Raw genomic sequence first — 13,760 nt, forward strand, 5'->3', positions numbered from 1 at the left:
AAAATCCTCTCTCTCTCTCTCTCTCTCTCTCTCTCTCTCCCTCTTTCTCTCTCACTCTATCTTTAAAAAGAAAGAAAAAATAATAATGGCTATTCTAATAGACATCCTTCTTTGTGATTTCACTTGACTTAACCACAAATGTAAATCTTAATAAAATTAGACTTCCTGTGGTCCATTAATTTTTTTTGTTTGGTCTAAATATCTTTGCTGTTATTTTTAAAGTAGGGTAAGCATATATTTACAAAGGCAGTCTCAAATGTTTATAAATATCGCATCTTTAAGAAACATTGAAAATTATTTTTGAAGGCTGAAGAAGCATAACAATAAATGAGTTGCCACACAGAACAAAAACTGAGTCAAATGATGGCATATCAACAATGAAGACCAGAATTGTCAAAATATCAAGATTCGAGAAATGGAAATTACCAGAAACAAACAAAAAATTAGGTATGTAGAAAAAGACAATTCTCTCTACATTTTTATTTATTTATTTTTGGAGAAAGGAAACTAGAGCTCACAATACTGCAACTTGAAAGCTTAGATGTGCACTATTTTCAAACTTGCTTTTACTTTTCCTTATTGCATTCTTGGCTCAGCTGTTTCAGTATCTAGACTGTAAATTTCATCCTACTGTCTAAATCAGCTCATTGTTAGGACCTAACTTAAATCCTTACAGTTTAGCATTTTCTTCAAGTGTTTTATTCTGAGAAAAATATTTCTAAAAGTAATTTTAAGGGTCAATTTTATTTTATGATAATTTAAAAATCCTACCAGTAGCTTAAGATATGCTTATTATGACCCTACATTTCATACATTCTGGTATTAGGCTGCATTTTTTAATATTTGCTGCAAGTGAGTGTATCTTGAAGACTGATTATACAAATTATTAAAACATGACATTTATTGAGAGGTGGGCAAGGAAATAATTAATTATTCTGTATTTAAAAAATTGTAATGTCTCTACTTCCATAACATTGCTCCACAATAGTCCATCTGAAGTGAGCTGATTTCCACTCAAGCTTCCTTATTTTAAACGGTGCCACTTTCCTCCCAAGTCCTCCCAGCAAAGTTGAAAGTTGGTACCAAATCTTTGATATTTGAAGTTCATCTCATATATAAAAAAGTGAAGATACAAGCACTTTTCCCTGCACTTTTCTCCCTCCTTTTCTTTTCAAATCGGGGAACCCTCAAGTCCTTCTGTAGGGATTGCATTGGGAATTGGTAACTGGGATTATCTGTAGAGGGCTGAATTGCCCCAGTCTCTTGAGGATAGTCTGTCCCTTGCTCTAACCCTAGGACCTGCTGGTCTCCTCCAGGGCATTCCCAAACTCAGGCTGGACCGCAGGCAGCACCACAGCCCTGCTCCAAGGTTCACCTTATTCCCAGGTGAACGTTCTGTGTTCTCTGCCTGCCTTAGTCCAAGTGTCGGGACTTGCAAGGGCCTCGTAGTCCCGTGGGCGAGCAGGAAAGAAAGACTGTTTTTTACTTGTGGGTAGAGGATTGGGTTTTTTGAGTTCAGACAGGTTCCGAAGCGCTTTCTGGCTGTGCGGGCTGTGGTGTGACGTGACTTTGGACTTGTTGCAACTGGTCCGCACACCCGCCCGCTCTCAGCTCCGCACCAATCCCCCAGAAGGCGTGGTCAGGATAAGCTTCCCTCCGCCGACCTGACGCTCTCAGGTAACTCCCCCTGCCGGCCCCTCCCGGGCCCTTGCCGCTTCCTGGGAGGTTAACCTTCGGCGGAGGCGGCGGCGGCGGGCGCGGTGCGGCAAGCGCGGCTGCGAGCGCTCGGGGCGCTCCTGGCGGTAAGTGGGGCTCGGGCTCCCCCACGGGCCTCGGGGGCGGAAGGCTCGGGGTGACCCTGGGACCCGGGTCTGCCCACCGATCCAAAGGGAAGAGAAAGAGGCCTCTCCCTGGGGAGCGCGCGGGATTGGAAATTCATTAGGGTGCAGCGTGTCCTTTCTACTTTGCTTTCATTACCGTGCGGGTGGGAGTGAGTTGGAAAGTTTGGAAAGTTGTCTCGGGCGCGGTAGGTTTGGGTCTCCGGGGACAGGCGCCGCCCACCGTGGACGCAGGCTTGGTTTCCTCCTTTTTTCTTCTGCAAGAAGGACCGGGGAGAGGAAGTGGGAAGAGAGGGTGCGGGAAGAGCCTTGTGCAAGAAAATAGAGGGTGGAAGTGGGAAGGTTGAGGGGTACCGGAAAAAGCGGGACGCTTGAGCTGCAGAGCTGTGTTAGGTGTTCTTTAGATCTCCAGTGCAGAGCAGAACTTAAGAAGGAAAACAAAGTTTTTCTACACAAAATCTCTTATTTGCATAAGATCCCCTTCCTATCCACAGCTTGGTAGAGATCTATGCTTTTCCAACTGGAGTTGGTTAAGTCAGGATCTGGAGTCTCCACTAGCTCTCCTGGTGATTCTGGAGAGCTATCAGTTCATCACTGAAAAATTGCTGAAAGGAATTGAGCAGATTGTGCACATGGAGACAAACCACACCATATCTAAGAACCACTGCTGTAGGTTGTGGAGACCTTAAGGGGAGAGTGTGACTACAGATGGTTACTCCTGGAGAGGTTCATGGAGCCTTTAGCCTCTTCTGTGTGTTGTTGCCTGTATATGGTGTGTGGTGTACAAGCAGGCAGAGAATGTGCCTGTGTTTATTGCTTGGAATCATGGGTATGTGAAGAGACAATAGTGCTTTATAGGAGTGATACTGGGAGTTGTGGAGCACTGGACAGCATGTTGACTATTCTTGGTATGATAAGGTTGTAGGTTTTCAGGTCTGTGACCCAGAAATGGGGATGAAAACTCAAGTGACCAGAACATGAAGTAAAAGACATGCTCCTGGGAACCAGTCAGAGTTAGATTACTATGCCCAACAACTCATTTCCAAATTCTCCTTGCTAAATATCTTGCCTCCTTACTGGCAGGCACCTCCCTTCTTTCCCTTTCTCATCCCAACAAGCACAAGGGCCCCAAGGAAATCTATGACTGATGCTGAATCAGTGCTGACAAGCAGTGGGATAGGGGACAGGTGATGAAAGAAACTTAGAAGAGAGGGCCTGATATTTTGGTTTTTCAAAATGACTAAGGAGAATGACGTGAAACAGGATGAAACAAGGGTAGGGAGGTGTTTTCTTGCCTTCCTGTAGTTACCAGAATGGTAGAAGTCCCCACACTTGGAGATTGCCAACCATTTCCCCTCCCTGGCTTTTGGGGTTAGGGCACACGTGGTGTATACATCCATTAAGGGTGTTGGCTGCACCCTGCAGAGCCTGCCTGAGGGAATGGGTGGAACCTCTTTTAAAGCTGGCAGGCCCTAGACCACAGATGCTCAGAATTTATTGTGGGAAGCATCACCAATTGAACAATTGCTGAAAGGGATTGCATAGATGGAGACAAACCACACCTCTGGTGCTGACTCAGTGATGTCTTTTGTGATTATGCTCTCGAGTTTATTACTTTATAACTAACTTTGGGGTGGATTAATTAATTTTATTATTTCTATTATATGCTTTCCTGCTACCACATCCCCTCACAATTTACAGTGGAGGTTCTTTCATTGAATGTTTTCTTGACCAATCTTAACCTGTAGCAACTGAACTACTAGGTCCCATTCAACTACATTAAACCATACTGAGTTTCCAAGGTGTAACATCATTGTACATTTGCCTCTGCAGAATTTTGTGGTGAAAATGTGATTCCAGTGAGGCAGATCTCTTCTAAAACTTACATCTGTTTGGAGGATATCTTTTAAAAAGGCCCCACTTAATTTAACTAATTATTTGTAAAATTACAAGTTTTCCTTGTCTAGCTAGTTAGGTAAGTTTACATGTTTGTCCCTTTGCAAAATGTGAGTGTCCCAGGCATGTTTCACAATTCATGTCTGTTAAACACAATGCTATTGTTAATTCTAAATGTTTATGTGTTCACTTGATTTATAATCTGAAAGTGGGATGTGTTTTAGAACTTTGTTGGTGAACCTATCATTTGAAAATCAAAATATATCCCTCCTCATGGAATCAGTTCTAAGTAGAGCCTATCTTTAAGGATACCCTGGATAAAATTGTGTTCAAATAGCACCTAAACTCCTCCATGTAAGTTCTTGAATTACATGATTGTGGATGATAGGAGGAAACTTTTCCTCTGGGAACATCTAATTACTACCCAATTTGTATTTTGTTTTATTTTTGCACTGTCCTTACATGTGGGATCAGACATGCCCTATGGGCTTGTGCAATTTATATTTTGAACTGTGTGTCCAGTTTTCTATGGACTCCCCATCTCTGGGGAAGATAAACTAGTAATGATCTGCCTCTCATGCATACTGGTGTAGGGTAAAGTATATTCTCTGTCTTACTGGCAGGAACCTATTTTAAAGAGTGTTTGTATAGAAGTGTTGTTATAACGATGTCTAATAGCTATAACTTGTGTTCTTTTATGCATTAAACAGTTGAATTCGTTAAACAGAGTTATTCATTAAACAGAGTAATTCACCATGAGATGCCAAGCAGTGTGTTTCCCACTATGGTTAGGAAGCTAACAAGATTCTGTTCCTGGACCTCAGGAAGATCCCAATTTATAGACCTAAAAATAATTATAAATACACACAGAAATAAATACAGCAGGTTCTCAGATTTATTATTTCCTTCATATTTTCTGAATGCCCTATCCTATATTTTGTATGCTTATTAATTATTTATGAAATTTGATATTAGCAGATCTGGGTTAGTCATGATTTTGGACAAAATACTTCTGTCAGCCTCTCAGGTTTTCCACTCTTATTGTGAAAAGTTTGGAGTATGCAATAGCTACATTGTCCCACTCTGCTCTGAAATTCTCTGTGATCACTTCTTATTGAGGGTACCATAACATAATGTTAACTAAGGTCTCCCCATAGTATCACTGGGAAGCTCATTATCTTCACTTCTATTGTCGTATTTTCATTTCAAAGGGTTTTAGTTCTCTAGTTAACATCAGGTTGTTTCTCTGAATGTATAAACATTATCCACTGGGGGCAGAAAAGGCAATTTTCAAAACACTAAAGAATGACATCTTCCATCCCAGTGGCTGTGATAGAATCATTCAACCTGGGGTGTTTGTCTGGGCTGTCATATATATATACATGTGCAAACGATGATGACTTTAATTCTTAACAGCACATTGCCCCAAATACTTGGTCTCATCTGACTCATTCAGCAGCTGTTTCCTGATGTTTTAAAATAATTGTATTTTCCTCAAATAACATAACTTCTGAATTATTTGCTACAAAAGGGTGCAGAATAGCCAAGTTGTTTTTATAGTAACAATTGACAGTGTCCCCCTGTGAATTTTTTCCCTCATTCTTAGCCCTTTCTTTCTTTTCATATTTCATGATCTTGCTTATTCTTTGTATCCATCCCCTAGCCGATCCTTCTTCTTCATTCTCCTCCTTTCTATATCCCCTTTATGCTTCTCTTTTATTACTTTCTTTTAACTTCATTTTCCTCCCTTTTCATTCATTTTTATTTTTCTACTCATTCATTTCTTTTTCCCTCTTTCCCATGTCTGTTTTTCTGCTCACCTATTTATAGTTCTTTATTTCTGTCATTTCAATTTCTGGGATTATAGCTCAGTTGGTAGAGTTTGTGTCTCAAATGCACAAAACCCTAGCTTCAATCCCTAGCACCCGCCCCCACCCACATGGACAAAAGTTCTACCTTAAAATATTGTACGCTTCTAAAAAAATCTATAAAACTAAAACAATGGAAAGTTAAATAATAAACATATATTATATAGGGGATTTTATTCCTTAATAAATAAAGTATATTATCAATGAATTATAGTATTCAGTAATATACTTCTAGCATTTTATATATTTAAGAATTATTTCTTTATTTCACAATAGAACATGATTACAATGATCATCTTGTGGAGACTAAAGATTTGTTTCTTTGGACATGTTCAGTGGGTTCCATCTTTGCTTCAGTTATATTCACCTTATGAGATAAATATCTGTAAAGTCAGGACTCTATAATTTTTCCATTTTCCTGGAACTTATAAGTTCAAGTTATATTATTATATTCAAGTAAATGTATAAATAAGGCAGTGAAAAGAAAAAAAAATTATATTATAGAAAGGATATGATAAGCTGACAGCTCCAGTATGCAGTAAGTAGAAATGTTTGATAATTGATGGATTAAACAGAAAATATCAAGAGAAAAGCATTCTGAGTGTCAGTGTCTATGTAAAAAAGTCCAGGCTATTCAAAGGTCAAAAGAAATGAGTACAAGGACACTTGTACATATAATTTAACCTTTCTTTATAAAATGTGTCAGTAGGAAAAGAGTACTGAAGAAAATTAAAATTATAGTGTGTATCTATACTTTCTGTTCATGTCAAGCAAACAAACAAACAAACAAAACCCCAAAACACACACACAAAAAAACCCACCAAAGTCTATATACATTGAAAGTAACATAGAAAGTGCTTTATTTGCAAAAGCATTGATTTATGCAATATTAGGCCAATTCATGTGTGCTCAGATCCAAATATATTATCTGAGATGTCAGTCACCTTAGGTTTGTTCTCAGAACCATGACTCAGAGCCCTGTTATTAATGCAGGGTCTTTACACTGAAATTCTATATTTTGTTTATAGAGTAAAATTACTCCCATTTATCTTGTTAAACCTTGTATGTAGAAGACTTCGAACAATAAATTTTAGAAAAAGAGTGAAACCTCTCCAGCATCATTGGATCCAAATTGTGATTCAAGAAAGTTGAGACATAGGCCCCTGAACATGCGAAATAGGTGTATGGAGGTACCACATATACACAACTTGATAAAATCATTGATCATCTGAGTTAGACTAATCAGTATTTTTATTTTAAATGTAATAGCACATTCATGCCATTCTCCCCCAAATAATTCAGTTTATTTTGTGTACATTTTGAATGAGTAAGTTTCTTATTTGTATAGTGGATTGTTAAAACTGAAGCAAAGGCTGATTATTTTAGATGGCATAATCAATCATGACACCATGGGAAGGGTGCCAAGGGGGGCTTTCATATAAGCATATGTAATGTGGTAGGAACTGAGAAGTATTAGCCACATGTCTTTGGGGTAAGCTAAATTGAAATACAAAGAGAAGAGGCTTGCGTTTGAAATCATTTAAAGCTTTGAGCTGCAAAGGAGTGAAAAAAAGGGCAAGATTTACACACACATAGGTAAAATGTGCAGAGCAGAAAACAACCAGTGTTAGGTACACTACTGTGTGGCCAAACCATTCCCTTTTCCCTCACTGTAACACTGACATAGGCCTTGAGGATAAATGAAAGTGAAACAAGGGAGCTGCCAGGTGCACTCTCTGGTGTAGGTGTGGTTTAGGCATCTGTGACTAGCATCAGCTTTATTTCAACATTACCTTCCAGTCTCCCAGGGTAGCCTCCCTCTCAGGATCTCAGGTTGCTGTTCATCATAATCCACAAACTGCAGAAATACATTTATATAAATCCAGCAACATTTTATACATTTAAAAGATGGATTTGTCCTATGTCTATTAATTACCATGTGTGCAAGGACCCTATAAACACAGGAGAGGAGCCAATGAAGAAGATTATTTGGAGAAGAATGAAAGATTGAACAAGAATGGGCTAGTTCCCAGTCAGATTTTTTTTTTGGGGGGGGGGAGCTTCGGAGGAGAAAATAAAAACACTTTATTTTAGTTATGACAGCTGTGTCTGCAAACTTGATTAAGAGGGAGCCCTCAGGGAAATGCTTAATAAAGAACTGGTAGACACTGGAGTTGTTTTAGGTATTCTGATTATTTATTGGCTTTTTTACACAAGTTACAACAAAAGTCTTTCAAGGCTAGATATATTGTAACATTTAATATTTTTTTGGTATTCTAATTACATAAATTATTTCTACCTATACAATTTCCACAAAATTATTTTGTTTTTAAAGTTATTTTAATAGTCTGAGATTACTTTTCTTTCACTACAAATATAGCACCTTGACTTTTGATGGATATCACCAGCATAATTAAACAAAGTATATTTTCTTAAGGCTTATTATTTACACATATTCACTTTTTTAAATAGATGAGTACACTGCTCTTGTTAAAAGTGGAAAACCATTTTAAGGGTTCATATTGGAGTCTATATTTATTATGTTTCCCTATAGCATTTGTTCTACAAATGTCAACATGCACCAAGAATGACTTTGTTATTTTCTTAAATAGATGCAAAAGGTGGGACAAAAGTGCACATGTTTAACATTTAACTCCATGAGGTACTTGTTACCTGGGGTATTTTTGTCTAAATATATCTTTGAAATAAAATTTTACTAAGTTTCTGAAACTGAAGTTGAAAGATCATTAACCCTATTTACTATGGCATTTGGGAAACTGTGGATGGGTGTTGTGAACTAAGGAGAAGCAGAGGCAAGGCCAAAAAGACAGATCCCTGATTACCTCTGCTTTATAAGTACATGCTGAATGCAGAACTGAATGTCCTTGCCCTATGAGAGAATAGGCTTTAACACGATAGCAGTGAGAGGGCACAGATAAATTAGAATGCACCAACCAATTGAAGCTTTAAGGAGCTTCCATTCTAGTGAGGTAATTTGGGCAAGCAATCAATAACTTTATTATTTCACATAGGAAGATTGTCATTTAAATAAAGTGAAGTGATAGGAGGAGTAAGCACCACAGTGAGGGTGAGTGCTCTTTAAAATAGGTGATCTGGAAGACCTCTCTAAGGAGATGACAGGAGTAATCTTGGGAGGTCAGAAAGGAATGAAAACAAGGAGCATTCCAGGCAGATGGAACTTCCAGTGGGAAGATCCTGGGGTAGGAATTAACTGAGGATGTTAAATGTAAATAAGGAAGCTCTCTTGATATCTAGGGAAGGTAGCCACCAGCTGGCTGGATATGTGAGCCCAGAGCTTAGGGAACCAGCTGGATCTGGAGATTTGTGAGCCTCCATGGATCTTAGACTAGAGGAGAGACTTCTGGGGAAGAGTGAAGACAGGAGCAAGGCTCCCATGTTCAAACCTTGACAGTGAGAAAATTTTAAATGCTTTCATGACATTTGAGGGAAATTCTTAGCCTTTTGAAGACCCCAGCACTCAGACTATCTCAGCAATGATTTTCAGACACCATTGGCACTAACAAGAGTTACTATGTAAAAATCACTTCCTCACCAGGTAGTGTTTTTAAGAAAAGGACATCATCCCATTGCAGGTTTTCCTGTTTTTTTTGTGTAGGGAGATAATATATTCCTTTTGAAATCATAATCTGGGTTCATAGCTGTGTGATTTATTAGATAAAGTTAACTCTCCACTCTGCTCTGTTTGGTCAAGTTGTAAAATATAGTCTTGTCAACTTCCCAGGGGCTGCTCTGGAATGCGGAGTTCACTCTAATTTCACCTTAATGAAACATCAAACTTCCATAATCATTATTGAACACCCAACTAATCCTTGCTTCCCGTTGAAATAAGTATATGTAAAAACAAAACCAACACCAGAAGCACAAGAAAAATGAGTCCTGCTTCACAGCTAATTTGTATCACTTCTCTTGTTGAAACAATAAGACTTAGAGTTTTATTTCATTATGATTAATTTAAATGTACAGAGAGTGTGAAATTACTTTAACGTAATTAAGAAATGAAAAATAACTAATTTTCAGGGGAAATCCCCTAAAGATACTTGATATCTCTATTCTTTTGACCAAGTTCCCATTTGAAATTAATATTTGTTTTTTAAATATAGATCTATCAACTTACTGAATTACTTTTACAGTACTCAATGCATTTCTAATTATTCCTTCATTTGCCTTTGATAAAGGGGTAGCATAATTTATCACCAAAAAACTAACCTCCATTTAACCTAAACAAATATGTGCTAAAATCCTAAAAAGTTCAGATATTTTAATTTTGTTTAAATGGATGCTTCAACATTTTCTGGCTACCATACTTTAATCACCTCTCATTCTGTTACCTTGAGTTATTAAGGCAGTACTGTAGCTTATCACTTACCAATTATGGGCTAAATATTCAGGATTGTGCTAAATAGACACAATCACTGCCTTCCCAGAGCTCATAGTCTAGTGGGGAGAGTAAATGGTGCATCTAAATAAAAGCTTCTAAATAAAGATTGATGACAGGAGCTGGGATTACTGCAGCATCTCCTTACAGTGGCTTCAGTAAGACCCCTCAACGTTGGGTGGACACTGTGTCAGCTATGGACAAAGTCCTAATTTAGAGCATCTGGTTAATTTTTTTTTTCTTTTTATGAGAAAAAAACTAAAGAGCTTTACTTTCTGGATATTCTGTATGTGTTTGTGTGCTGTTCTGTAAGATTATTAAACTGTTTTACACATAGCATTTCAAATCACCAATTACCATCAATTTAATGCATAAAGAGAGGTAACTATTCTAAAGTCAAAATTAACTATTCAGGTACTTTTTGAAAAAATATTTTTCCGTTTGCCAACTAAGGAAATAAATTGATAAATACTTGTTAAATATAGAAAAGTGAAAAAGAAGTTTTAAAAGTCTCCTGTAGAACCAGCATTCGAATAGAACACCCTCATTCTCTCTGTGCATGTTTTCCTTTTGTTTTAGATGACTTTTCTCCCATTATAATTTTGCTTTTCTGTAGTATTGTAGCCTGCTTGTTACACAGACAGCATCATAACAAGCATTTATACATGCTAGTGAAACTAGTAGGGAAGCTTTGACATTCCTGGTTTTTATTTATTTTTAAATAATAATAATAATAATAATAATAATAATAATAATAATAATTATTATTATTATTATTATTATTATTATTATTTGTTACTGGCAATTGAGCCCAGCGGTAGTTACCCACTGAGCCACATCTCTAGCCATTTTTTATATTTTATTTAGAGACAAGGTTCTCTAAATTGCTTAGGGCCTCACTTAATTGCTGAAGCTGGCTCTGAACTTGTGATCTTCCTGCCTAAGCCTCCCAAGATGCTGGAATTACAGGCATATGCCACTGTCCCCAGCTATTCATGGTTTGTATGATTTGAATATGGTGTGTATAATGTCGTTTAGTTAATTTCAAAAACAAACAAATGTACAGCAGGCATTTACAGGTTAGTAACATGTTAACTTGTTTGTTCTGTTTCGATCACATGGCCATTCTAGGCTGAGCTCAGAGTGACACTGGAGAAGGGCAATAACCTAAGAAGGTTTAGCCCTGCCACTGAGCAGCTTCACAGTTTATACCCTGATAATAGGGAGGCAACTGGACCCTGCCATGAAATTAGGATTATGGGAAGAACTCTGAATGGCAGTTATTGGACCTGAATTCTTACCCAGGATGGGCCATTATCTTACTTTAAGTCTGTCCCCTGCTGGACATCAGCTTTCTCACCTGTAAAGGTTTAATATGTTTAATTTACATTGTTTCTTCTTCCTTTCTTCCTTTTTTATATAACCTAATATATTGTTTCATTAATTAAATGTTTTTTATTAAATGCAAAAAAAAAAAAAAAAGAAGGTGAACTTTGAAAGTCAACTGGGAAAAATTTGGGAGAGGGTTCATGGGCAGTTTGTTGTCACACCCCCTAACTACCTCCTCATCTCCAACTGAAGTTTCTGAACATCTTTTTTGGCAGACAAAAACAAAACAAACAAAACAAACAAACAAAAACCAGCATCTTTAAGCAAAAAATAACAGACTCTTTTTTATTTTATTCAATAAAACCAGCTTGGCTTAGTACCTCACAAGTTTTTTTTTTTGTTGTTGTTGTTGTTTGTTTTTTTGTTTTTGCATTTTTTAAATAATAAATGCAAAGTTGAGTAGTTACATCTCATTTAGTATCCATAGAAACTAAATTGAGGTCAATAGTGTTACTTTACCTGTTTTCCTGATGAGGAACATGAGATTTAAAGCCCTTATATAACAGGACTGAGAGGTCTTACAATCAGTAATAGGCAAAATAGAAGTCAAACTCTACGCTGTTTTACCCACAGTGTCACTGAGCCAACCTGCAATTTTTCATTGGGTCCTTAAAAATCTACTCTCTATTTTATATAATTGAAAACTACTGTAATGCATATCTCTTAGTGTTCTTTCTGCATTAAACATTTGGATTTCTCGGTGTCATTGCATAATGGGCTCCATACCTGCATAATCCTGTACTTGGATAGTTTTTTTTTTTTTTTTTTTTTTTTTGCGGGGGGAGAGCATGTTACTGGGCATTGAACTCAGGGGCACTCAATCACAGAGCCACACCCTTAGCTCTATTTTGTATTTTTTCTTTTTCTGTTTAGAGACAGGGTCTTACTTGTTTAGAGCCTCACTGTTGCTTATGCTGGCTTTGAACTAACAATTCTCCTGTTGCAGCCTATGGAGCCAGTGGAATTACAGGCGTGAGCCACTACACCTGGTGGATAGTTTACCTTTAAATTTCTTCTAGCTGAATTTAACGCTGTTTATGTTTGTTTATTATCTCACCACATTAACATCATTTTGATTATTCTGAAATATAAGAAATATATGTTCTTCTACACATTTACCAGTGCATTTCCATTTATTCATCCAAACAATTATTATCCATACTGATCAAACTCAGACTCAGATTGGCACACGTTAGCTCAGCAGCTCTACCAGGATGCCCATGTCCCATTCACATAGCTTCCGGAATGCTGATATTATGATAAAATGTAATTCAAGAATAATTTAAGTGTCAGTAAAAGAGTAATTTACCTTACTTTCACTTGCATTTTAAACCATACATTGAGAAATCCTTTATAATTTGACCATCCAACATTAGCTTTCCCAGTCAGTAAACAGATTTTCTCAAGAATTTGTTTATAGGAATATACTTCCAAATGACAGTGAAATATTATGTTTTAATGTCATTAACATGTATTTGAGACCTTTTCCATGTGATACCAGAAATTTCTGGAGTTTTGTTTAGGGATGGTAGATGTATTGAATGACAGCCAATATAGACAAACCCTGAAATTATATTGGTGTGAAAGTGATATTGCTAATCTATCATTTTACAATTTAAAAATCTAGGAAATTAAGAAACAATAAATCTTGAGCAAATGGATTTCCCACCTGGGATTTGTAAAATGAATTGGAGGAATATAGGTCTGGTTTTTTTTCCATGAGCTTACTTCTATTTTTAAGGCAATTGTACCATAACATTCTTCTGGTGATCCATCCATGCATGAGTTTGTACCCAGCACCAGGTGACAGAGTGCACCATGTAGCCTTGTAGTCATGCATTCTTCAGTCTGCTGAAAATTGTGCTGGGGATGACTGTCATCTCTGTTCTTGGGCCATTTTCTCATGCATCTCATGCCAACTTAGACTCTTAATGAGTTTGGAATCAAAATTAGATATCAATTTGTACTTGACAGCTAGAGTATTATAGTAAATTTTTAATTTAGTTGTATCTTCGTTCATATTTTCATTGTCATCTTAAATTTCTGGTAATCAAATTTGAAGACAAACACTATCTTGGCAGCTAAAAAAATTGAAAATAGAAGAGATCTGTGACTTTCAACTGTTGTGGGTCATAGGTTATGATTTTATAAGGTAGTTGTTTTGAAGCAAAGCAAAAGTGTGAAACTGACTTTTTCTTATTTGAAATGCTTTTTCTAGTTTATTATGACTTCATCTTAACTTGATTATATCTGCAAAAGACCCTGTTCCCAAATAAGGTCAGCGTTGCAGGTAGCCAATGACTTCAGTGCCTCTTGCTGGGGCACAATTCGGAGTCCTAATAGTATTCAGTA

The sequence above is a fragment of the Spermophilus citellus genome (genome assembly GCF_964194105.1).
Source record: "Spermophilus citellus genome assembly, chromosome: 5".
Lineage (NCBI taxonomy): Eukaryota > Metazoa > Chordata > Mammalia > Rodentia > Sciuridae > Spermophilus > Spermophilus citellus.